This window comes from Lissotriton vulgaris, chromosome 1_1, assembly GCF_964263255.1.
Source record: "Lissotriton vulgaris chromosome 1_1, aLisVul1.2, whole genome shotgun sequence".
Classification (NCBI taxonomy): Eukaryota; Metazoa; Chordata; class Amphibia; order Caudata; family Salamandridae; genus Lissotriton; species Lissotriton vulgaris.
In genome coordinates, this window is record NC_141685.1 from 909644435 (window position 1) to 909670200 (window position 25766).

Sequence of the window (25766 nt, forward strand, 5' to 3'; positions counted from 1 at the left end):
ACTAATGCTTATTTACTATGCCTCAATCCCCATCAAAATCAGTTTTAGCCTTACATTTTGGATGCCAACTTGTAATTACCCCTGTAAGGACTTCAGTGGGAACAGCATGCAGGGGTGAATGGTAACATTAAAATGGGGTGGGGAACTGCGCGATGCCGAAAAACTCACTGAGATGCCATTGGCCCACCATCCGGTGTAACTCCTTTCCTGGCGGGATACTGAGGGTGGCAAGCAGGAAAGGGAAGGAAGGTGGTTGACTTCCTGCCAAATGCTAACATGAATCCAATCAATCCTGGAGCTGCTCTGATACTGTTTTCACAGGAAATGTAACAGGGTAACCCTGTATCCCTCAGAACCTGGGCATGTATGAAATGTACTACAATTGGTTCTGTCAGGAAAATCAATTACTAAGTGGGTGATTAGGATGACGGGCGGACTTAGTCCGCCCGCCATCCTATCAGATAATTGGACCGCCAGCCATAAAGGCGGGGGTCCCATGGGGGGTATTAGGATGCGCCCGCCACAGTGGTGGGCGCATCCTGCATTTTTAACATTCTGGCGGGCGGTGCTCTCAGCACCGCACGCCACAATGCTAAAAATGCATGTATGCATTTGCATACACAAAGCGGCAGGCACCGCGCGCTGCCTGCCGCATTGCGTATGCAAATGCAGGGGGTGGTACCCCCCATATGCACCCCCAACCTCACCTTCACCATGGGGGCCTGCAGGGGGCCCCCGAAGTGAAAGACCGCCTGCCTTTCCGTGGCGGCATTGCGGCCACGGAAAGGCATCTGTTTTGGCCCATTGTAATATGGCTGGCGGTGTCTGATAGACACCGCCACCATATTAAACCTTTTTCGCCCAGGTCGCAAGGCGATCGGGAAAGAAAAGCGGCAGATGGTCTTTCCGTCCGCCGCGGTCCCCCGTCATAGTAATATGGCGGGGGAAATGGGTGGTGGGCAGGTAAGGATGTCTGGTGGATCACCACCGCCTGCATGGCGGTTGAGATCCGCCAGACATCCTAATGGGCCCCTTAGTGTTCCAAAATGAATATGTATTAAAAAACACAACAAGAGAATTAATATTTGATTTGCAAACAAATTATCTTCCTATACGTAGAAAAAGGACCCTGTTTTGAGACTATGAGATTGTCTTATAAGGATTCGATGTTAACTGATTCAAACATTGTACATATTGTTTTCAAATCAATCCACTGTATATATGTTATTCACTATTTTAACCTTGTCACCTCTTGATCACTTAATCACCATTAAGTCACACATTTTTGTTTCCAATTTAAAATATTTTGTGCGACAGCCTTGCTTATAAAAAAAGAAGAATAAGATAAGAACAATTGTTTGCAGATCAAATATTAATTCTTCCATACCGTTTTCAGCATGAGAGCATCTTCAGGATTGGTTGGAGCAGGCTAACCCAGTGCTCATTTTGAGGCTAGGAGCATGTCCCTACAGTCCCCCAGCTATTTCACAGTGCTGGGATTGCTGCTGGGTCTGAAGTGAGCATGTTGGGCTGGCCATCACAAGACAGTCAGCTAATCTGACATGCGCATTCCTCAGTGGCAGCAGTCATCCTACAATCTGCAGGAATCAACCGTGCCCTCACACCTACGCTATAACAGCGCAAGTCGACAACGCATATAATAACATTGGTAACTACCATTGTATTGTGTGTTTATCTGCTAGCAGCATGGCATAAGCTTTATTAATCAATCCTGTCCTGTCAGCTGTTGCATGTTCACTGTCGTGAGGTAGTGCACACACGTGAAGCAGGGCCAGTCAGACACGTTCTAATGTGACAGTGAGATGCTCTACCCTTTGTAATGCGAGCCATGCTCATCTTCCTGACTGACACTAGAAATCAAAGACTCCAAGTGAGCCTGGAGGAGCAGATACTGTCATACTCATTGCGACTTCAAGGCTCCAGCATCAAGCCTCGTTTCTGTCAAGTATTGGCAGGCAAACTTGTTACTTTCCCTTCTGGAATACTCTACCTTGAACCAGACTGACCCACACACTCCCCTCATTCACCCCTTCCAACTGTAAGCGTGAATAAACAGCTTTAACTGGCAATGAAAGTCTTGGTATATTATTGACTGTGATTTATATTAAACCAGTCCCTAAGTGGTATGAAAAAAGTGGGTTCTCTAAAAACATGTGGTAAAAAAAATCGTAACTAGGAATGCTTTTCAGGGGGCATGGCCAATGTAATTAGGGATGTGGCATAAAGCATGTAAACTAAAAATATGACATCTTTCTAAATTCCCCCCTCTGTCTAGATCACTCTTTCCCACAATTGCTATTGGTACAAATACAAGTATTGCTCTATGTGCTCTGCAAAGAGGCCCAGTGTAAGAAATTGGGTTATAGGCTGAGGGGATGGAAACCCCACTCAGGCAATACCCACAATCTTTGTCATGATGAACCACAAAAGTCACTAAATTAACTTATGCTTAACTCCTGGGTTGCTTGGTACAAGGCAGTTAGGCTTAACATAGATGCAAAGTGTAAAGTAAGTATTTATGAGCACAAAATATAGTAATAAAGTTGAAAACCAACACATTAAAAATCGCAAACCAATATTGAAAATAAAGTTTTTGGGTTTTTTTTCATACCAGAACGATAAACCAGAGATATTTAATTTTAAATGTTTTAGGGTATATAGCGACTAAAAGCCCAAATCGCTACTGGTGGCCATTTTGTGGCACTAGAGCCATAAGTTCACGTTGGCTGCAATGTAGTGTGGCTTGGATAAAGGGACCACGTTAGTCCTGCTGAAAAGTTAGCTTCTAAGTCTGGCCCAAAGCATTCCATTTGCAGTGTAAGAGGGGATAAGGTGGAGACTGTAATGTGAAGAGTTGGTCAAGCATTGTGGGCAGTCATTGCTGTAGCTTCGCCTTGCTGGACATCATTAGCTGTCGTTGATGTAGCGCCAAGTGAAGGTCTCGGGCGCCAGTCATCGCTGGCAGTCACTGTCAGCACAAAGGCCTCATTGGAACTTCGCGATGGCAGTCGTAATGGGTGGCAGAGTCTTGGAATGAACTGGTCCATTCACAATGGCTTGGAGCCCAAACTTCACAATTTTCAACTTTTCTCTTAGGAAGAGTTATCAATGATGTCCACCATGTGCCCAGGACCTGGGAGGCATCTCTTGGGGATCAGGACTCAATCCAGCAGCAGGGCTCAGGGAGGTCCAGTTGAAGGTCCAGGCAGGCCCAGTTGCAGGTCTATTTACAGTAGATCAGCTGGGCAGATTCAGGGTGACCACTGAAGCTTGATGTGTCCCTGTAGTTCACAGAGTTTAGTCAACTGACCCTTGCAGTCACTCTAGATAGCCTGACATGAAGGCAAACAGGTCCAATCTTCCTTCTCAGACAGCAAGGCAATCCTTCAAGCACCAGGGAATCACTCTTGCAGCAAGGCAGTCTTTCTTCCATAACTTTCACAGGCCCAGTGGTTTTTAGGTTTTGCCTTAGCCATGCGTACGAAGTACGCATCGCTAGCAAAACCTCTTGAGTTCTATCTGGGCTGATGACCCGCCTCTGCCTATCATTGGCTAGCTCCATAAATGGAGGCTAGCCATTGGGAGGCAGAGGCTGTCAATCGCGTTTTCTCTCGAAAACGCGATTCGGGGGCGTTTCTGGTGCTTTTTTAAAGCCCCGCCCCTTTGTCCCGGGCCGCGCTGCCATTGGCTGCCGGCCCGGGACACCCCCGTGACGTCATTCCCGGGCCGCGCTGTGATTGGCTGCCGGCCGGGACACCCCCGTGACGTCAGCCAATCACAGCGCGGCCCGGGACCTGACTTGTTTTTCTTGCGGTCTATTAATTGTAGAGCCACAAGCGCAATGCTAAAAAAAATACAGATACAAGAACGCAAAGCAAAGAACACATAATTGGGCGAACAACCCCACACCTGACACTTGGTAAGTGACTCCTCTGCGCCCCTCCCCTAGCCCCCCTTTACCGTCCCTGATTGTAGAATTCATGCGTTGGCAAGCAAGCGCAGAGCTCTCAAGTTCTCCACGTCTATACCGGAGCAGCTAATGCAGCCCCATAGTTTTACTATGCATTTTGGGACTGGTAACGTTGCCGGGCCCGTGTGAAATCATGACTGCAAATCCCACAATGCAAAGAAAACGCATGGACTGAGTTAACTACTCACGCATGGACTTAAAACTTAAGAACTCTGCTATCACGATTATAATTTAGCAATAGTGGCCTGTCTCTACACAACTAAAATTATGTTCGAACTAGGCACCTGTAATCTTTAATTAATTTCAAAGTTCTATTCTAACAATAAACAACGACAGCGGGCACCATAGGAAAATCAGGACAACATAGATCCATTTAAAGAAAATAATAATTCACTATATTTTAACGTAACATACTGTAGCCCTATCAATTAGGTGCATTGCTGAGCCACTAGAAACCTTAAGGCAAAATGTGTTTAGAGAGATAAATTTCATGAGACAAAGTTGCCTCCCGTGTAAAGTTAAAATAAGCACTGCACTACTTCAATTAAGGCGCGCGGGTTCAGCTAAGGGAGACATTTTGCAGACTTTAAATGTAGATTTGGGCTAAAACAAGTTTGTATTATCCACTATAAGCTCTGCTATGCGCTTATGGCGAGTCTGGGGTCTGTCTCTGCAGGTGGGGTTGCCAAACTCCAATTCCATGTCTTAATTGAGCCGTTTGCAGACTTCACCTGCCGCCCTTATTTAATTAGGCCTCAGGGGCGGGCTCGGGCCAGACACTATGGCTACGATATCGGACGAGGCAATGGACAGCTACATGTACTCGGCCTACACGCCGTACAACTACAGGTATCTGAACCCCAAAGGCAAGGGCGGCGGCTGGAGGCAGCGGGGTTACCTCACCTCCTACGCGGACACCGGAGAGTACTTCGACAACTACCAGCGCGCGCAGCTCAAGGCCATCCTGTCCCAGGTGAACCCCAACCTGACCCCGCGCCTGCGCAAGGCCAACACCTGCGATGTGGGGGTGCAGGTGAACCCCCGGCAGGACGCCTCGGTGCAGTGCTCGCTGGGGCCCCGTACCCTGTCCCGCCGGAGGCGGGGCGTGTGGTGACAGGCTCCGCAGGAGCCCGACGGGACCCCGGCCTCCTCGCCCCCCAAGACCGTACGCTTCCCCCGGACCGCCGCGGTGTACTCGCCCGTCGCTTCCCGCAGGCTCCCCACCTTCACGGAGGAAGAGGACGCGGAGGCCAAGGGCGGCGGAGAGGGGAAACCCGAGAGCGGGGAGAGCTCGGGGGCGCGGCCCGCAGAGGAGAAGGGTAGCCCCGCGGAGGGAGGCCGCGCAGACCGGCAGGAGGAGGCTAGCTTGGAGGAAGAGAAGAAGCCAGAACAGAAAGCCGAAGGGGACGCAGCAGCAGAGCCCGGGCAGCAGGAAACCACCGCCTCCCCCGACAAGGGCAGACTGCGTTTCCAGGTGAGGAGCAGGCAAGGGTCCATGGCTTTTTTGGGGGGTGAGGGGGGATTGTACGTCTCACTACCATATGGCCTACTACCCGCATGTAGTATACACTCCGTGACAGCCCTCGCCCCTTCCCTCTCACCCCGCCACCTTTGGGGGCACCCATTCGTTGCTGACTCCCCTCGCCAGTCCATCTCTCCCAATAACCGGCCGTTGCTTGTCTACCAGCTGCCGCTCAGTTTGAGGCCCATGCTGGAAAAACTTTCACAACGTTTTTTTTTTCTTTGGCGTTCTGATACTTGGTCTTTTTTTGTTGATTACTTTAGGGACTTGAGACTTAAAGTATCTCGCATAGACCTGGGAAATTTGAGACTTGTAGCCACGAGAGGAAATCCACTGGAATCGAATTGCGAGAACTGCAGGCAGTGCCAGATCTAAGAGTTTGAAAGCAGTGTGGGTATTTTTTTTATCTGGATTTAACCAATTAGTTGTCAAAACGGGGTGCTTATTCACGTAATACCAATGAATTCTTAGTGGGGGTCAGTTGTTCGCTTTGTTGCTGATTGTAAGCTGGGGTACCTGCAGAAATCCACTGCAAAGGTCAAGGTCATGTCTGAGGTTCTCTTAACAGCAGAACCATTCCCTCAACAAGCAGACAATGTAAAAGCAATTGTGAAATCGTTCTTGAGCTGGAAAAAAGGAGGTTATCAGTGAAAAGCACCCTCAGATTTCTGTCCTTTGTAACGCGTGCGCGAGGCACTGTCTCTGATGGCTGCAGACAAAGAGACTGCAATGTGTTTGGGCCGGTGAGGAGTGCCCTCTTCCTGCCCCCCACTCTCAATCATGCGAAACCTTGTGCCTGGGAGTGCGTCTCAAAGCTGAGAGCCTCGCCGGCTAGCTTTGCGTCTCGCTGGCAGGACGGAGAGTGGACGGCTACAGCTGCAATGTAATGTGTCGGAGCAGGGGAGAGCTACAGTTTGTTCTCTTCTGGAGTTCCTCGCCCAGGGTCCTAGCAGTTTTTACTCCTTACTGGAGGGCCCTCTGCGTGCAGTTTCACGGGAGTCCGCCCCAGCAATGCCTTCTTGGGTGCAAAGGGCAGCAAGGCCGGTAAAATTAAAAACATGCATTTTAGCAGCTGTGTAAGTCGCGCGCTGACAGCACTGTAAAGGCTGGTCAGCAGCACACGCAGAGTGGAGTGCACGGACACTGAGCCCCCCCCCCCCGCCCCCTGGACTACAGGACGCCGGCCCCCACTCTCTCTTCCAGCACCGTGATAAGAAAAGAGGTCCTGAAGAGCTCTGTGCCCCCCGCGTCTGCACGCCCCCTCACCAGACCCGAGCGGTGCCCATCAGCCCCTGTACCCATCCTCCCCTGCTGGTGTTCGAGCCGGGCCCCAACCCCCGCCCCGAGGAAACTAACTGCTGACGGGGTCCCCCTCTCTCTTCAAACACCCCATCTCGTTCCACACGCCTTCTATCCTGAGGGGCTTCTGTCCCTCTCACCCGACAACTCTCACTCCCCACCCTCTAATGTCTCTCTTTGCCCTGCAGGTGTCTCCGGCCCTGAGGTAAGAGAGAGTTTGTTGGGGGGTCCGAGGGTGGGGCCATGGGTGGTGGTGGCATCTGTCCGTGATGTACACCGGGGCACTTGACCGGGGGTGGTTGCAGGGGATGTGCGCAGGGAGTGATGCGCAGGGTTGTGGATGCATGGGTGTGAGGAAGGATGCATGGGCTCTAACTTTGTCAAAGGCGAAACCGTTGCATTGTAAATGCTTGTTTAATGTGTGGCAGTGAAGGTCAAATATTTTTACCTCGTGCCAATGTTTGTGTAGGGACTCCCTGCCCTACCCCCACATCTGGTTTTAGAATTGTCTTCCCCTTGCCCTGTCATGGTTCCAAACTGGGGTGACAGAAGACAGGGCACGCCTGGTGTCAGGTCACTTTATGTGTTCAGGAGGTTAAGCCCTTTGAAGTGCAAGTGGGACTGGGTACAGTTCCTCTCCAGTCATCACGCCAGGAAGGCTCATCCTGTCCATACCTAAGTTCCCTTTATGTTACTGTCTGGAAGCAAGGATTTTAAATTACTATTAGTTTGAGTGTAAACAGCATATCTCTATTTACACCCAATCCAAAGTTAGCATTAATTAAGTGTAATAAGGTAACCCAGTGTTAGTGTGTGGGAATGATAAGTCTTATTATAGTGAAAAATGACTTTAGGAGTTTTTCATTGCCAGGACAGGTAAAACTTAAATACTCATCTTACATTTTAAATACGATGCACTCTGCCCTGTGAGCATTTAGTGCCTAGCTTAGGGGTGACTTATAAGTACTAAAAAGGAAGGATTAGACCTGGCAAATGGTTAATTTTGCCCTTCAAAATTGCAGTTTAAAGTGGACAGGCCTGAGACATATTTTAAAGTGCTACTTTAGTGGGTGGTGCAAGCAGAGCTGCAGGCCTACTAGTAGCATTCAATTTAAAGGCCTTGGGTATATTTAGTGCTCTTTTCTATGGACTTTAAAGTAAATTACATTTGGCAATTGGGAGTAAGCCAATTTTAACATGTTTGAAAGAGGGAGCAAAAGCATGTTAGCACGGGTGAGCAGTGGTAAAGTACACAGAGTCCAAAAGCTGCCCAAAAAATGAAATCATCAAAACAGGAGGGGCGAAGGCAAAACGGTTGGGGGAATACCATGCCAAGGATGTCAGGTCTAACACTCAGGATTGGATACAGATGTAGTTGCACTCCTCTATGATCCACTGACAGGCACTGTGAGAAACTCACAATGCCTTCAGTCTCATCTTCAGAGCTTTTAATCCTGTGCCTTTCTAAATAGCTACCCACAATCTGAACTCACTCAGACACCTGGTGGCTGCTTTTGTTCAAAATATGCACTTACAGGAGTCATATATTGCAAGAAAAAGCTACTGAAACCAACATTAAATAGAATGTGAAATATAAAAAGGGGAATTTAGTAATTATTGAGAAATCGATCAATTTTTCCCAGTAAAGGTAAGGACATTAACTTTGAGCACAGAAGTGACACATTTCAAAGTCTGTTTTGATTTTTTCTGGTCTTAGACTCTACAGGACCCAGTCCACTTAAAGCCCTGTATAAACCCTAAATATAGCATTGGCTAAATTTATAAAACTAAGGTTCCCCATAGCGACATGATGAGGAGATGTTGAGGTTCCGTGGCAATTGTAAGTGGTGTTTTCGACTCGCACGAATATGGTCGAGTCTGGTATCTACGAACCGCAAATGACGAGTTTAGTAAGTGTGCGCAGTTTTGCTGTGCTAACTTAAACCGTTCGTTTGTTACGTGGGTTTTTCATCTGTACCCACGGGTTCCATCTTAGATACGCCATCCATTTTGTTTCTTGCCCTCAAGTAGCCAGCGAACGGACGTTGTCCGCTTCGCGACCCTGGGATTCCCAAGATATCTGCGGAAGACACATGTCCTTTGAAAGTGTCTTTATGACGAGGGGGATGATACTGTAAGGCAGATGGCCCCGCTCGAGGCTCATCTTGCCGTGTCGGTTAATTGTCTCAGCCGTGCATCTCATTAGGCACGTCCCTTTGATGCCTGTAGCTCGTGTTTCCCGATACCTCCCCCTTTTACACCCTTTCCAATCTCCCTACTGTTTCCATCTTCCTCCACACCTGTTCTTGTTCCTTCTTCGATCTGTTTTACTGCTGATTGGAATGTACTAATGGTGGGAAGACGGGTTTGTACAGTTGGGAATCGCCAAATGTTTCCGCACTTATGTTCCGGACCTTGAATGTATCAAAGTGACCAAAGCGACCCCTCTCAGGGATAATTGTGGGAACCAAGTCGTAAACTTTTGTGTACCATGTTAACCTATGGGAGAATCGTGTATAAAAGGAGCGATCCACAGAACCAATTTGAAGCAGCCTCCCCGAACTACACTCGTTGTACTTCCTGTGACTTCTGTGTTTCCCTGCAGTAAATAAACCTTGAATCTTTGACGCCGAAGGAAGTGTCCCGTGTCTCTGTCATTCGTACGCCGGAGCAGGTTACCCACGAAGGTTTCAGGTGTTGTCCCCTGGCACCGCTGGGTCTTAAATAACCCAGTCCTTCAGTTGGCGCCCAACGTGGGGCTGCATCAGTGGTACCGGTCCAAGCCCGACGATCGTGAGGAACTTCGTGTGAAATCTCCGAGGGAAGGTGCACTCCGCTTCATCGATCCTGTTGTCGAAACAAGTGGCCCGAAGACTTTTCCCGCGAAGATTCCCGCCTCCTGACGGCTGCGACGGACTGCTGCCCTGACTGTAGACCTGTTTTGGCGCCTGGCGTAGACCTTGGTATAGCGAGACGATTGACGGGCCTTCCTGGTGACGCCATCGATCTTTGAGTTAAGTATTTGCGGGTCGCTCCCAGAGTTCTTGGTTGTGGTTGCTTAGTTGTTGCATGGTTCCATTGCATTTGTAGTTCTTGGTACTTTGTTGTGATATTTGACGTCTGCAGTCGCCAAAAACCGAGGGTTTTTGCTCTTTGCAGGGACTTGGTAAATCCCGTAACCCTTGACGTTTGTGAAACTCGGCTAGTGTGCAAGATGCCTGGTCGCAGAACTTTGTTTAGTTGTTTCAGACGTTGTGGTACGGATTCCCGACTGGAGGACTCGTGTCCGATACCTCCGGTTGGAACTCCAACTTATGAGCTGTACAGCAAACACAGGCTAGGCCCGATTACTTTTAATGATTACTGGATCCGTTACACTAAGAAAGATGGTGCCCTTAGTTGGCCACCTCATGGTAGTTTTGAGACAACAATCTTAGATAATCTTGAGACTAAATTGTTTGAGAGAAAGTCAAGGCCGGCCATGTTTGATGCCTTTCGGTTGTGGCGTAAAGAAGCCCGACAGAAAGAGATCAGACAGACTAAACGTAATCAAAGAGATGGTGTTGCTACCATTGTAAAGAAAGCAGAGCAGTTTCAGCGTGATAAGGAGGTTAAGGAAAAGGAAGTGTTTGATAGGCTACAGCGTATGTCCATAGATAAGTGCTATCCTGCTTTGCCAATGGAGTCGGATAAGAAGGACGAATTAGTTGAGGATCCTCTAATGTCTTATCTTATGAAGTCACCACCTCCGTACGTACAGGGTACCGCAGCTCCTGTGGTCCCCCCTGTACCTGTTCCTCAGCCTGTTCCTCAACCTGCACCCGTTCTTCCGACTGTTCCTGCTCCTTTGCCTATTGCTATTCCTACTGCTCCTCCGCTTCCACATACTCCTGCTCCCGCTACTGCTCCTGCTTTACTTACTCCTGCTGCTTCTTCTGTTTCTACCTCTTCTCTTGTTAGTCCCTTGTGCTATACTTCTCCGTCTACTCGTAGTCGTACTTCTCCTGTTGCGGCTAGTTTTTTCCATTCTCTCGGACCCGTTTTTGGGTCCGCTGGTTCAGATGGTCCTCAGAGACGTAGTCAGCTTCCCGGTAACAGGGAACGTGCTTCGCTATACAATATGGCGATGGGTTGGATGACGCACCCTCTTAGAAATCCTCCACGTGTTGTACTTGATACGTTTTGCCAATTCAATGTACCGACACAAAGATACGTGTTCGAAGAAATGTGCAAAGTTCTGCGTGATCAGATATCGGCCGATGCACCTGACGAGGTGTTGACCGCTTTGTCTGACCTACAGCTTCAGTTCTCGAATGGACTGATAGTGGATACTAATGTTCGACGTGCTGTTGAACGGTTGTTATCTTTCCGTCCTGCTCCTATACCTCAAGCTTTGTTTGTTGAGGACGTTGAGAGGCAGTTAGATGCGTCCGGTCAGTTTCCTATGCGGGAAGTTCCACCAGTGTGGATGCCAGGTAATCCTGCAGCTCAACCTCCGATCGTGCCGTTCTTTCAGAGAGTATGGATACATCTCCCATGGAAACGATCAGAAGTTTTACAGGTGAAGCAATCTTTGCCTGACCCTCGCAAAAATCCTGCAGGGTATTATAAAGAATTGTCGCAGCTTGTAGACGCTACGATAATGAATCTTGCCGATATCGACATGCTGTTCGGCAATATCGTACCGCAACCGGTATGGGCTAAGATTCGGCACGAAGATCACGCAAACGAATTAGGTGGCGATTGGGCTACTCTTACTGCGGCCGATACGCGACAAGTTGGTGGGGCTAAGCCTGAACAGCTCATTACTGCTCTCCCTCAAAGAATAATTACCTTAATGAAAACTCTTATGCCAGCTATGAGGGTGAACTGGGACAAATTGTCAGCTTGTAAACAGAAAAAGGACGAGAGTGTCTCTGATTTCTTTACGAGATTTGAGGAGGCATTCATCGATCACAGTGGTCAGGATATGAGCACTGAGGGTGGTCAACGGTTGTTCGTGGACAAATTTGTCTCTAACTTATTGCCAGATTTGAGCAATAAATTAAAAAATTCTGAGAGTGCGTGGGCCGTTTCTACCTCGGCTCAAATATTGGCTACGGCTCAGTATTATGAGAACAGAGAGAAAGAGGAGAACGACCGCGCTGATAAAAAGACGAAAGAACTAAAAACTAAAGTGTTGTTACAGCAGGCGTATCCTCCGCGCTCGAATCTGAATGCTTCGCAGCAGAATAGACCGCAGTCGCAATCAAATAGGTCACAACCTCGAAATGACTCCTCTTCCCAAAGATCTTCGTTAGGGTACAATCAGTGTGCCTATTGTAGACAGGAGGGTCATTTAAAATTCAACTGTCCCGTTTTAAACGATCGTAACAGTGGTAACTCATCTCGAGGAGGTCGTGGTGGTTCTCAGCAGGCACCACGTGGTAGAGGTCGCGGTGTTCAAAATGACCGTTCAGATAACTCATCAACTTCCAATAATTGTTTCGATCAACGTGGATCGTCGCAAGGACGATCTGCGCAGTACAATGTAGACGATTATTACGTCGATCAGGAAAATGACGACAGTAATTACTAGGACAGCCATGGACAAGGAGAGGGAGTGGTATCAGTTCCGGTTGATCAGAGAGGGCCTTACGTCGCAGTTGCTACATCGGGCGTCGTTGAGCCTTTTCTGTTGGACACTGGTGCAGCGAAAAGTTCCATAATGCATTCGAAACTCCCTGGCGCACCTTTGTCTGGCTTAACAAATGTTTCCGTTGGATTCTCTGGCGCCCCTGTTAGTAATCCAGTCTCGCGCCCTTTGCCCCTTACAATTGGGCCTCGTGAGCTAGAAGCTCCGTTGATTTTGACTACGGGTTGTGGTGAAAATCTTTTGGGCCTGGATTTGCTAAAACGTTTGTATGCAACTCTGTATTGTTCTCCTGCGGGTGTAAAGCTTACTTTAGGAGAGAGGGTTTTCTCTCCTATGTACTTGTCTCTCGATAAGCTTCCACCGGAATTGAGTTCTCTTCCTGCATCTTTGTGGGCAACAGGTCCCAATGATGTGGGCCTGCTCGACATCTCCCCTTATGTTGTTCAGCTGAAATCTAATGTACGGTTGCCACGTATTCCCCAGTATCGAATCTCTCTTGATGGTGAGCGAGCATTGTTAGCGATCATTTATGATTTGATCGAGAAAGACGTTATTGAAGAAACACGGGGAAACGTGTGCAACAGCCCTGTACTGCCCATTCTCAAACGTACTGATCCCTCAAAACCACCTGTTTATCGTTTTGTTATCGATTTACGGGAGGTAAATAAAATTGTGATTCCCCAGTTTCCTGTTGTGCCTGACATCACGGCGCTACTGACTCTGATTCCAGCTTCTGCATCTTGGTTTTCGGTGATCGATTTGAAGAATGCGTTTTTCAGCATTCCAATTGCAGAAGAGAGTAGAGACCTTTTCGGTTTCTCTCTTGGTGGACGCAGCTTCCGGTTTAAACGCGCTCCTCAGGGCTACTGTGAGAGTCCATCGATTTACAGTCAAGCCTTGAAGGGTCAACTGGATGCGTTTTCGTTGCCGGCTGGTGCGGCCTTAATCCAATATGTCGATGACTTATTGGTGGCTGCAGATACTCAGGACATTTGCAAAATTGCTACGGTGTCGTTGCTGCAACATCTCTGTGACTTACATCACAAGGTGTCACCTTCTAAACTCCAGTATTGTTGTCAAGAAGTAACCTATCTAGGTCACTTATTGTCAAAGGAGGGAAGACGGTTGACCCCAGAGAGAATCGCGGCGATTGCACGAATGACTGTGCCAACAACCCAACGAGATGTGCGTGCCTTTCTAGGTATTACGTCGTATTGCAGGCAATGGATTCCAAATTTTTCATTGCTAGCGAAACCATTGGTGGCTCTTACGTGCAAGGATGTTTCAACTCCTTTACCATGGACGGAAGAATGTCAGAAAAGTTTTTCTGAATTACGTGACTCATTGTGTTCGGCTCCTGTGTTAGGTACCCCTGACTACATCAAGCCGTTTACACTATATGTTCACGAGAGGGAAGGTTGTGCTTTGAGTGTCTTAACGCAACCTTTTGGTGGTAAGCAACGTCCATGTGTATATTTTTCCTCGAACTTGGACCCGGTAGCTAGAGCATTGCCGAGTTGTTTGAGAGCAACAGCGGCAGCTGCGGTGTCCATCCGACAATCAGCAGGATTGGTCATAGATAATATGCTTACGGTGATGGTTCCGCATGCAGTCGATACTCTTTTGAATCGTACGAAAACTCAGCACTTGACGAGTGCGAGGTTGTCTGGGTACGAGTTGACGCTGTTGGCAAGCCACATTCAGATAAAACGTTGAAATGTCCTGAACCCGGCAACTTTGTTACCCATTAGCACAGAGTCAGATGAAATAGCAGCCCATGACTGCTAGCTGAGAACTGAAGAGGAAACAAAATGTCGAGTGGACCTTAAAAACACTCCTTTGGAAGATCCAGATGGAACGTTGTATGTGGATGGTTCATGTTTTAAATTGCCGAATGGTGATGTGACTAAGCATGAGCGGATTTTGCGGATTGGCAATCCGCGAATTTGCGGATTTGCAAACTCGCAATCCGCAAAATCCGCGAATTCCCGCGAATTTGCGGATTTTTTTTTTTTTTTGTGTTCGCCCGTGTTTCTGCCAGTTCGCGAGGGTTTTTACAATTTCGCAATTTGCGAACTTACCTGTCGGGTCGCAAGTTTTGCGAACTTGTTGTTTCTACGTGTCCAACCTGTTTGGGACACTCTTCTTCATCACTGCCACTCTCTGTCACCACTGCCACTCTCTGACTACTCATGCCACCCTCTGGCCCACCCATGCCACCCTCTGTTTCATCACCACACCCTCTGGTTGTCCAGTGTACATTATTTTCGGCAAAGCAAAGCACACCTTCCCTGCCTCAAGTGACCTGAATTAATTTGGGGCTGATTAATGTGTCACAGAATATTTTTTTAGCTGGCACCTGCTTTCTTAGTGCGCCCTGATTAGTGATCTTTTGCACTTGCTAAGTGCTTTCATTGTTGCAAAATTAGTTACAACACCTGCCCTGCCCCAACTGACAATAATGAATTAGGGGCTGATTAATGGATTTTAACTTCCAGCCTGGCTCCTGCTTGTCTCCCTTAGCTGTAATTCAGGACCTTTGTGGCATATGTGTAACTATTCTGAGGTTCAGAGCAGGGTCACATAATAGTTGCAACTGGCAACTGAACTCTGGAGGGGCCCCTCAGGAAGCACTACAGGAAATGGCTACTAATGATGAGCCTGAACTTTTGAACCTGGTAAGTAGTTACTTTCAGTTTTGCTAAAATCGTATTTCTGCAATTTCGCACTTATTCGCGGGGCGCGAACTCACGCGAACAGTGCGAGCAGTGCGAGCAAAATCCGCTGCTCGCGGATTTGCGGATTTTTCAGGAAATTCGCAAATCTCGCGGATTGCGGATTTCCCGAAAATCCGCAAAATCCGCGAGCGGAACGGATTTTCCGCCCATGCCTAGATGTGACTACTGCATATGCTGTTGTAACATTGAATACTGTTGTTGAAACTGCGAGAGTGAATCAGAACTCTGCTCAGGCTGCAGAGCTGATCGCTCTAACTAGAGCGTGTGTGTTAGCGAAAGGGAAACGTGTGAATGTGTTTACCGACAGCCAATACGCTTTTGGCGTCGCCCATAGCTTTGGACGGTTGTGGAGAGAGAGAGGTTTTATGACATCGCATGGTACGAAGATTCAGCATGGACAGCTCGTGAATGATCTTTTGGATGCACTTACGTTGCCTAAGCAGGTAGCGATTGTTAAATGTAGTGCGCATCGCAAGGTGACGGATGATGTTGGTCGTGGTAATGCCTTTGCGGATGAGATTGCTAAGGAGACTGCACGGAATCTTAGCACTAGAATGTATGTGATGAGTTCGGTTAGGTGGCCTACAGAATCGAGTATGTGTGAGGACACTATCGAGAGTGTGAAAGCAATTCAGAATGAGGCCACCGAGACTGAAAAGACGAAGTGGAAAGAAAGTATGGGAAAGTTGGATGCAAATGGTTGTTGGGTTGATTTGTCGGAACATAAGAGATGGATGTTACCAGATGCGTATGTGCTGGCTGTTGTGACAATGGCGCATGGGTTAGCACATATTAGCGTGAAAGGTATTTGTAAGTTGCTGTCCCATGTGTGGAAGAATGATGGTATCACGAAATGTGCTGAACGATTGGTTAAGAATTGTATGGTATGTATGTTGTACAATCCTGGTAAGGGAACCCCAACTCCTCCTGGTAGTTTTGCTCCCCCTTCATGTCCCTTTGAGGTGATCCAATTAGACTTCATCCATATGGAGCGATGCAATAACCTGAAATACGTTTTAGTTGTGGTTTGCGCGTTCTCCCGATGGATTGAAGCCTATCCCCTCAAAGACAATACTGCTTTGTCTACTGCGAAAATCCTACTGAAGGAATACTTTCCTCGGTATGGAATGCCTCGGATTGTATGGTCGGATAACGGAAGTGAGTTTGTGGGGAGTGTGATGAAGAGTGTGTGTAAGGGCCTTGGAATTAATCAAAAATTCCATAGCGCCAATCACCCCCAGTCAGCTGGTTTGGTTGAAGGGTATAATGGCACCCTTAAACTGAAGCTAGCGAAGATTCAGGCTACGACTGGTCTTTCGTGGCCTGATGCTTTACCCTTAGCTTTGTTATCAACTAGGGCAACCGTACACTCCCGAGTAGGGCTTAGCCCCTATGAAATAGTGTTCGGTCGTCCTGCGAATGTGTGGGGGGTCCCTAGACCGGGTGTGTTCTCCAGTCTTGAATACCCAATGTTGATTGACTATCTTCATGATCTGACTGCTAAACTGAGGTTAATTCACCAACAGGTTTACGAAGCATTGCCGACGCAGACGGAGGGTCCAGGCCACCAGCTCCAGCCCGGAGACTGGGTGGTCACCAGAAATTTTGCCCGCAAGAAGAACTTGGAACCCCGGTTTACTGGACCCTACCAGGTCCTCCTTTCCACGAGAACTGCCGTTCGTTTAGAAGGCCGGAAAAATTGGGTGCATGCCACCCATACGAAGAAAGTTCCTATTCCTTTGCCGGCAGACTCGTGGGTGAGGAGGGGCATTGCTTCATCTGAATCTGAAGGATTGCCGGCGTTTGTACCTTTCAGCGACGCACAACCTGTCGGAGAATCCTCAGTGCAGCAGAAAGACATTGTTGAACATTTGTCATCAAAAGACTCGAGACCAGAACATTCGGCTGATCAACAGGACTCTGTTCCCTCATCGGATCCTTTGTTTGATGAACATACACGTCCTGGGAAAACTCGATACTTTTTGCGTTCCAGCACTAAGGACAAATAAAAAATCCTGTTCTGCCCCTTGATAATTGCATTATCCCGTTTTCCATGATCAGTCCGAACACCCGTATCATTGTAATTATTTTGTATATATATTGAGTTTCGTTCCATATGTGTTTTTGCTTCCACAGCTGAGAGACATTTTTTTGCATATACATTGTGAATAAAGGCCGTAGGGCCGCGCGTGTACTTCCTTCTGGTTAGCAGGTCTTGACGCTAGGTTAAAGACCGTCGGTTCCTGGGAACTCCTAGGGATTGACTACTGCTACACGGAACGAAGTGCGTCAAGAGACGTTGCGGACGGTCATAGGGGATGGCGTTTTCAAAGCTGATGGACTTGGAAGAAGCTCAGGCGCAAAGGTTCAAGTTACAACAACTTACTCGTACCAAATGTTTTATGTTTCAAATGTTCGTACTGCTTCTGATTGTTTCTGCACTATTGGCGGGTGGGGTGTATTACACGATGTCTTACTTCTTACCTTCTGCCCTACCTACTCCTACTTCTGACCCTAAACTTACCTCCACTGCATCCCCTTATTCCTTTCATATCTTACCTGAACACGAGCAGGCTAGACGTGCAGAATTCCGCAATAATTCCTTTATTCAGCTCCTTCATCAGCACCAGTTAGTGGTTAATACTACTAATTGTTGGGTGTGTGGATTAATGCCACATAACACGGATAAGGGAATTCCATATTTGGTCTTACCGTATAGTTCCCAGGGTTCAGCTCGAGCATTCCAAACAATGTTTCGAAGCGCACTAGATTCTCACCCCAGTCGAGAGCCACGTTCTCCCTACCTTGGCCTTGGCTCGTATTATAAGCCTTTGTCCATAGCGATAGAAGATTTAGATAGAGATATCTATGAGCCGTCGCTCATCCCAGAGGAAGAGGTACAAGCCTATAGGGTCCTGAGTAAGGTTGAGTACAGTGCGCTCACGAGTGATAAACAGCTTAAAAGCTCACCTCCGATATGGGTCGTACCCCACATTGGTAATTTTTGTCTAATGGGTCGTGGCCGAAGATCGAAAGCCCGACTTGGAGAGAGTGCTTGCACCGAGAATTACATTCTGCCCATGGTCTCGTCCCCTGTGTTTCTGGCTGCCAAGGGTACGTACTTTGTCTGCCATGATCGTGCGTATGCATGGTTGCCCTCCGACTTTGTGGGCTCATGTTTTATCGCAAATCTGTTGCCTCCGACGTTCACTGTAGACGCAGACTATCACAAGACAAGAGTTGTGAGAGGCGTAATTAGCGAAGAGGATACTGCCGGTCAAGAGGCAGGAGACTTTTTCAAGGGTTTCCTCCCGTTTTGGGGGCCTATGGTTAATAGTAGGAACCTGAGACAGTTGACTCGAGTGGTAGAATCGACAGCTAATATTACTGCCAGTGCCCTTGGTAACATCACCACAGAACTTCAGGCGGATAGACTTATGACGTTACAAAACCGTATGGTTTTAGACGTGATCTTAGCAGATCGAGTTGGGGTATGTAAGGTGATCCATTCGAGCTGCTGTATTTTCATTCTGGATAACGCTCCGACTGTCTATCAAGCCATCTCAAAGTTGCATAAAATCTCTGAATCCATACACGTGGATGTAGGGGATTGGACGCTACTTGGGTGGTTTTGGGGCCTGATGTCGACTTGGGGTGGGAAGATTCTGATGATCATCGGAGTTGTTGTGGCGTTTCTGTTCACGTGTTGCCTTTGTGTGCAGTGTGGTCCTGCCTTATGTGGCCTCTGTGCTACAACGTGTATAAGACAGCCACCTGTTACCAAGGGGACTCGGTTGGACAGAGCTATGTTGCAGCAACATCTAGATGGTCTGATGAATATCGAGTATGATTCCGACTAGTGCTTGCCTACATGAGGGCAAAAGGAGCGTCTGAGGTTCCGTGGCAATTGTAAGTGGTGTTTTCGACTCGCACGAATATGGTCGAGTCTGGTATCTACGAACCGCAAATGACGAGTTTAGTAAGTGTGCGCAGTTTCGCTGTGCTAACTTAAACCGTTCGTTTGTTACGTGGGTTTTTCATCTGTACCCACGGGTTCCATCTTAGATACGGCATCCATTTTGTTTCTTGCCCTCAAGTAGCCAGCGAACGGACGTTGTCCGCTTCACTACCCTGGGATTCCCAAGATATCTGCGGAAGACACATGTCCTTTGAAAGTGTCTTTATGACGAGGGGGATGATACTGTAAGGCAGATGGCCCCGCTCGAGGCTCATCTTGCCGTGTCGGTTAATTGTCTCAGCCGTGCATCTCATTAGGCACGTCCCTTTGATGCCTGTAGCTCGTGTTTCCCGATACCTCCCCCTTTTACACCCTTTCCAATCTCCCTACTGTTTCCATCTTCCTCCACACCTGTTCTTGTTCCTTCTTCGATCTGTTTTACTGCTGATTGGAATGTACTAATGGTGGGAAGATGGGTTTGTACAGTTGGGAATCGCCAAATGTTTCCGCACTTATGTTCCGGACCTTGAATGTATCAAAGTGACCAAAGCGACCCCTCTCAGGGATAATTGTGGGAACCAAGTCGTAAACTTTTGTGTACCATGTTAACCTATGGGAGAATCGTGTATAAAAGGAGCGATCCACAGAACCAATTTGAAGCAGCCTCCCCGAACTACACTTGTTGTACTTCCTGTGACTTCTATGTTTCCCTGCAGTAAATAAACCTTGAATCTTTGACGCCGAAGGAAGTGTCCCGTGTCTCTGTCATTCGTACGCCGGAGCAGGTTACCCACGAAGGTTTCAGGTGTTGGCCCCTGGCACCGCTGGGTCTTAAATAACCCAGTCCTTCAATGTAGCCGTATAAAGTCTATACACACCCATCCACTACGAAACAGCTCTATGGGGCATTCTGATTTCCCTTTGGCTTTTCCAGCAGTTTTTCTCTCCTATGTCTCAGGGTCATCTGATGACCCTTTTTCCAGCCTTCACAATACTGTCAGACCATACATTGTCTCCAGCTTTACTCTTCCTAAGTAAACAGAGGAGACAGATAAAAAAGTAGCAGATCAAGGAAGGAAAGGATAGAAAAGAAAATAGAAGCACAAAGGAGGTAGAGTGGGAAAGGTTGAATAACAGAAAGAAAAAAGGCAAAAGAAGAGTGAGAGAGAGAATGAAAGCTAATAAGAAATGGTTTAAACATGTAAGATAGGGAAGCAAGAATCAGTATGAGAGAATGGAAGTTCTCAGAATATTCCAGAGCAGGAAATAAGGGTAGAAAGTGGTGAGAAAAAGAAAGAGAGATTTGGAAAATCTGAGAGTAAGAAGAATGGAGCAGAAGAAAGGGGGCGGAGAGAGGAAGTCATAGTGAGGTTAAAGTTAAAGAAGGTGGAGTGGGATCAAAAGAAAAGATGGGAGTACAGTAAGAAGGATGAAGAGTATCATCCACTGAACTTCAAAAGTAGGGACACTTTAGTATTTAAATAAAATTGTGTTGTAAATTGCAGCATTTTTTTAATCAAGGACACCTCACAGAGAACAAGCTCAGTTGCTGTGTGTGTTAAATGTGGTTTGACCAAATTCGCAATGGGCATTGATTATTTGTTGGGAAGACGTTTTTGTTTACATACTGACCACAAACCCTTAGTATCCATTCTTGATGGGGCTGAAGCTCATGTTGCACTCCTAGCGGCATATTTACAAGGGCATTGCGCCACCGGAGCATCACTTTTTATGACGCTCATGCAGTTCCCTGCTCAATAAAATGCACCGCTAAGCCACTGTGACTGGCTTAACGCCGCATTGTAAATATTGTGCCCTTTCATGCAGGTTTCTGTGTCAAAGTGAAGTGCATTGGATGTTGCTGTGGGCATTCCACCAAACCACCCATTGCTTTTTGACACTGCCCCCTATTTACAAGAATCTTTAAATCTGAGTTAGAACCAAAAACCAATGCCATTGAAAAGCAGACATTAGAATGGCACAATGAGGAGAAAAACTTTAACTTCTCCTCGTTTTTTGCTCTTTCTATGTGTGCTGCATTGTGCAGCACAGATAGAAGGAGCAAATCTCCTTTAATGATTGTTTATGTGCAGGAAGTTGTCCCTTCCTGCACATAAACAATCATTTCTGCAATGCAGGCACACTTGCACCATGGCACAAGGGTGTCTTCATTGGCGATAGGGAGCCTTTATAGCTCTGGCACAAGGGAAAACACAGGGGTGTGCCGTATTCTAGTGAGTACAGAGCATTCCAGCGTTTTTTAAATGATGCAGCGCTGGGCTGCTAAATTGCTTGCTGTGCAGCGCTGCATCATTTCTTTGAAAATATGCCCCCTAGAATCTTAACAATGTCAACTAAGTTTTTGCAATACCAGTTTGATGTGATTAACATTGCAAGCGGGGAAATAGTAGAGCTGATGTTCATTCAGAGTTTCCAGGCGAAGGTGATGAAGACATTGATGTGGAGTTATCTGACCTCATAAATGAAGTCTTTGTGGATTGTTTAGTGGCTTCACTTGAAGTACCTAATTTGGGGGTGTACTCTGAAGAAGTATGGATGAAGGCTGTTAGTAAGGACCTAGTCTTGCAACAGGTCACAGGTCTGGTTTAGAGAGGTTGGCCAAGAGAGAAGGTATTGTCTCCCATAAGTCAGCCTTATTGTAAGGTAGGTGACGAACATTCTGTGGAAGATGGATTGCTATTAAGATCTGACAAATTGATTCTTCCAGACTCTGTCAGGGGTGGAATCATCAACAATACTCATGAGGGACACCTTGGTTCATCTCTCACTAAATGTCATATTTGTGAGTCTTTTTGGTGGCCAAGCATGGACAGTGAAATTGATGAGGCGGTGAAGAATTGTTATGTGTGTAAGGCTGCTGCCGAAGACCAGAAGGTCTCTTCTCCTCCCCTCATTCCTTTTGAATTCCCATCAGGTCTTTGGGTTGAGTTGGAGATTGACATCATGGGTCTCTGCGATTCAATGTCGGGTGGGGCCAAATATATTCTGGTCCTGGTGGATTATTGTTCTAAGTAGCCTGAGCTCAAGATTGTTTAGGAGCCAAGTGCAAGCGAAGTTTCTTAGAGAAATATTTTTGAGGGAAGGGTTTTCCAAATTTCTCCTTTCTGATAATGAAACTCTATTTATTAGCAAGGAACTTCGGATTTTCCTTGAGTCATGTGGTGTCAGACATCCTAAGAGATTGTTATATAACCTACAAACAAAATTGTCTTGTTGAGAGAATGACATGGGTGGTTGGTGAATGCAGCAGATGGGCTTAAGGTGGTAACCATGATGTTGTGAAGTCAGTGCGTGCCATGCTGTGGTTTTACAGGACTTCCCATGCTCTACTACAAAGGTTTCTTCCTTTGAATTACTGAGGGGTAGAAAGGCTAATGTTGATTTTCAACAAGCGTGGATGTATAAATGGCTCAAGAGTAAGTAGAATGTGGAACAGTTGATGTGCTTGTTCAGGAAGAATGTGGGTTTTGCTCAAGAGAAACAGAAATGCTGATTTGACAAAAAGTGTCAAACTTATAAGAATAAAGGCTGGGGACACGTTTCGCATCAGAACCGCTGTTCATGTACAAAAAGGGGGAAGCACGTTCAGTGATCTGGTGAGAGTTTAGAAAATGTGTGGGAATGCTGTTATAGTCTATGGAGGGCACTGGTGGAACCTATCAGAAGTTGTTAAGGTGGGAAGTGAGTGTGAGGGTGATTGTGAATGTCAGTGTCTCCCTGCTGATTGTCTCTACAACCAAGGTGATCATAAACGTGAGTGTGTCCCAGCTGATCATCCCAACAGCCAGGGCTTTAAGTGGGCCGGGTCTCAAGGGGTCTGAGCACCGGCAGTTTTTTTCAGGGGGCCTCGAAACGGGTCTCTATCGGGCTCTGTTTTGAGCCCTGACACAGGCGGTCCATATTTTTTTCCGGACTGCAGTCACAGCAGTTTGCTGTCACTGCAGTCACTGCAGTCACTGCAGTCCGGAAAAAAGTGCCAGGGCGCAAAACAGCAGGCACATGGATGTGCGCTGCTCACACTGCTCACTTCTCAGTAGTGGAGATGTTACGCCATGACGTCATGCCAGGTGAGTGTTGTGGGGGGAAGGGAAATCATCTAAAGAGTCATTTTCTTTCTGGATTTCCCTTCTCTTTCTGAAACGCAAGAGCAGCAACATTGTGGTAGGGTCACCAGGGCTTTAATTGGAAGCTTTGTCAATATTATATATAAGCCATAGTTGCAGCTTATTTATCTTCTGCAACTAACAACCATTGACAAAGCTGATAGTCCTTACTTGTTGTAAGTATGATGTTACTTGTATCACATATCTGGATGCAATGACAGAAACAGCAAAATACAAGTCGGGCGGCACACTATGCTAAGCAGAGATTTTTTGCGTGTTTTAAAGCCACGCCCCTAATTACACTGGCCACGCCCCTTTGAGAGACCCCCCAGTTTTTTCATCCCAATTAAAGCCCTGCCAACAGCCATCATGGTTTCTTAATAGATCAAGCTGGTCAATACCCAAGGAGTGCTCAGGCGAAGCAGGTTTCTTACTTGAATGCAAAATGATTTTGTCTTGTCTATTATTTGTATTTGTCGTCATGGATTTCTCTATCGTTTCCCCATATGTTGTGTCCATGTGACCTGCGTTGGTTTCTCTATTCTTTCCCCATATGTTGTATCCATGTAATCTGCTTTGGTGTGTGTATTGCTGGGGGAAGGGAAGATGTGTTATACCTTGCTGCTTAGATATAGTTATGGATTCATCAGTCGCATGCTTCCTTGTTATAGAATGTGATTATGTAGGGTAAGGAATGTAATGAAGCCGTGGTTGACAGTTGAACCGCTGCTGGCAGTGGTGGAGCTCCTGTGTGTTTGTCCTCCATTTTGTGCTGATCGTTAAATATATTGGGGCAGATTTATGTTGGTAATGCGCCACGTTTGCGTCACGCAACTGCGACATAAACGTGGCGCATCCCTACGACCCATTTACAACGTGACGCATCTAGGCAGATGCGTCACGTTGTAAAGCCCTGCGCCACTTGTGGGCGTTCCGGCGCAGGTTGGGCGTTCCGGGGCAGGTGCGCCTCGCAAAAGTGGCTGAGTGAAATCTATAAGATTTCACTCAGTCACTTTTAGGCCAATGCTGCGTCAAAACCCTGCACCTGCTTGAAGCAGGCGTAAGGCTTGACGCAGCATTGGACAGATAGGGCACACCCGAGCCTTGCTGGAGCTGCGTCGCGCTTGCGACGAAACTCCAGCAATGCGCAACCTTTACGGCATAGAAGCGTCACGCATCTGTGCCGTTTTTGCCCCATGGTGCGCCGCATTGTAAATGCGGCGCACCATGGGTGGCGGAGCAGCGGCGCAAAATAACTGGCACATCCCTGGGGATGCGCCAGTTATCATAAATCTGCCCCTTACTTCTTCCAGTTAGTGTCTGGTGGTTATTTATCGTGCTTATTTTCTTTAAAAGCATATAAATTGTTTGCACATGTGCCATGCCTTGTGTACTTTGCCAGGTTGCAGTTGCATTAATTGCGGAATTCTCGATGACTCTGGGGTAGGTACTGTGACATATAGTGTTACTTCTAAAATGTGCTTTAGTATCCACCAGCTTCTGTCATGGGATAGGCATTTGTAACCAGGTTTGAGTCTCGATGTCACCTCAACATCCTTGTGATTGTGGGCAAATCACTTAATATCCCTGCTCCCCAATACCTTCCAATCGGGTCGAGGTGGTGCTATTTAAAAATACCGCACAAAAATTAATAGTACCACAATCACAGCGGATGGACACTAATTGAGTTATTCAATCTTTACTTGGTCCTTGCTCCATATGTAGAAAAGAAATGATGCAGAAAGTGACAGCATTGTGCACGCTGCTGAAGTAGAAGGCAGCAAAGAAGCTTGATAAAGATGCCAACCAATGGTAAGTAACGAATGGCTAAAAGCCCTTTTTAGGTTTCGCTGGGGGACGGAGCCGTTAGGCTCCTCCTCCAGAGAAATCTATTGAGTACAGTAAGGCACTCTGGAACACGCCCCCCGTCCCATTGGCTAGCTCCATAAATGGAGCCTAGCCATTGGACGAGGGGCCTGTCCATCAATGCCGGACCAGACACGGGGGCGTTCCCGAGATTCTTTGGCTTTTGCCGACGTCACGCGACGCCGGGAACGCCCCCGAGTCTCCTCCGGCCGGGCCGTGCTTGCTGCTGTCCTGCCTTGTGTCCCTCCTCCCGCGGTCCCCACGTTTCCCGCCTCCCTCCCGCCGTCCGTTCCTCTCGTGTCCTTTCCCGCCCCCCTCCCGCCCCCTGTGTCCTCTCCCGCCCCCTCCCGCCGTCCGTTCCTCTCGTGTCCTTTCCCGCCCCCCTCCCGCCCCCTGTGTCCTCTCCCGCCCCCTCCCGCCGTCCGTTCCTCTCCCGCCCCCCCCTGTCCTCGTAGGTGCTTGTTTTATGTTGACCACGGATGTAATTTTAGTATTCCTCAGTCGAAAAGTCGGTGCCAAATTACAGTTCTTACATCTTTTGCACGTCCTGTTTTCGAGTTTTTTTCCTTCATAAGTGCTTTTCTCTTTGTGAAGGGAAGCCCCGGTTAGAATATGAGGGGCGGGGCTCGGGAG

At 47.5% G+C, this 25766-nt stretch overlaps 1 pseudogene; it reads left to right on the forward strand.

The window, feature by feature from the left end:
* The first annotated feature begins 4772 nt into the window (after nucleotides 1–4772).
* Nucleotides 4773–25061, forward strand: LOC147748157 (zygote arrest protein 1.L pseudogene; annotated as a pseudogene).
* Nucleotides 25062–25766: the final 705 nt, after the last annotated feature.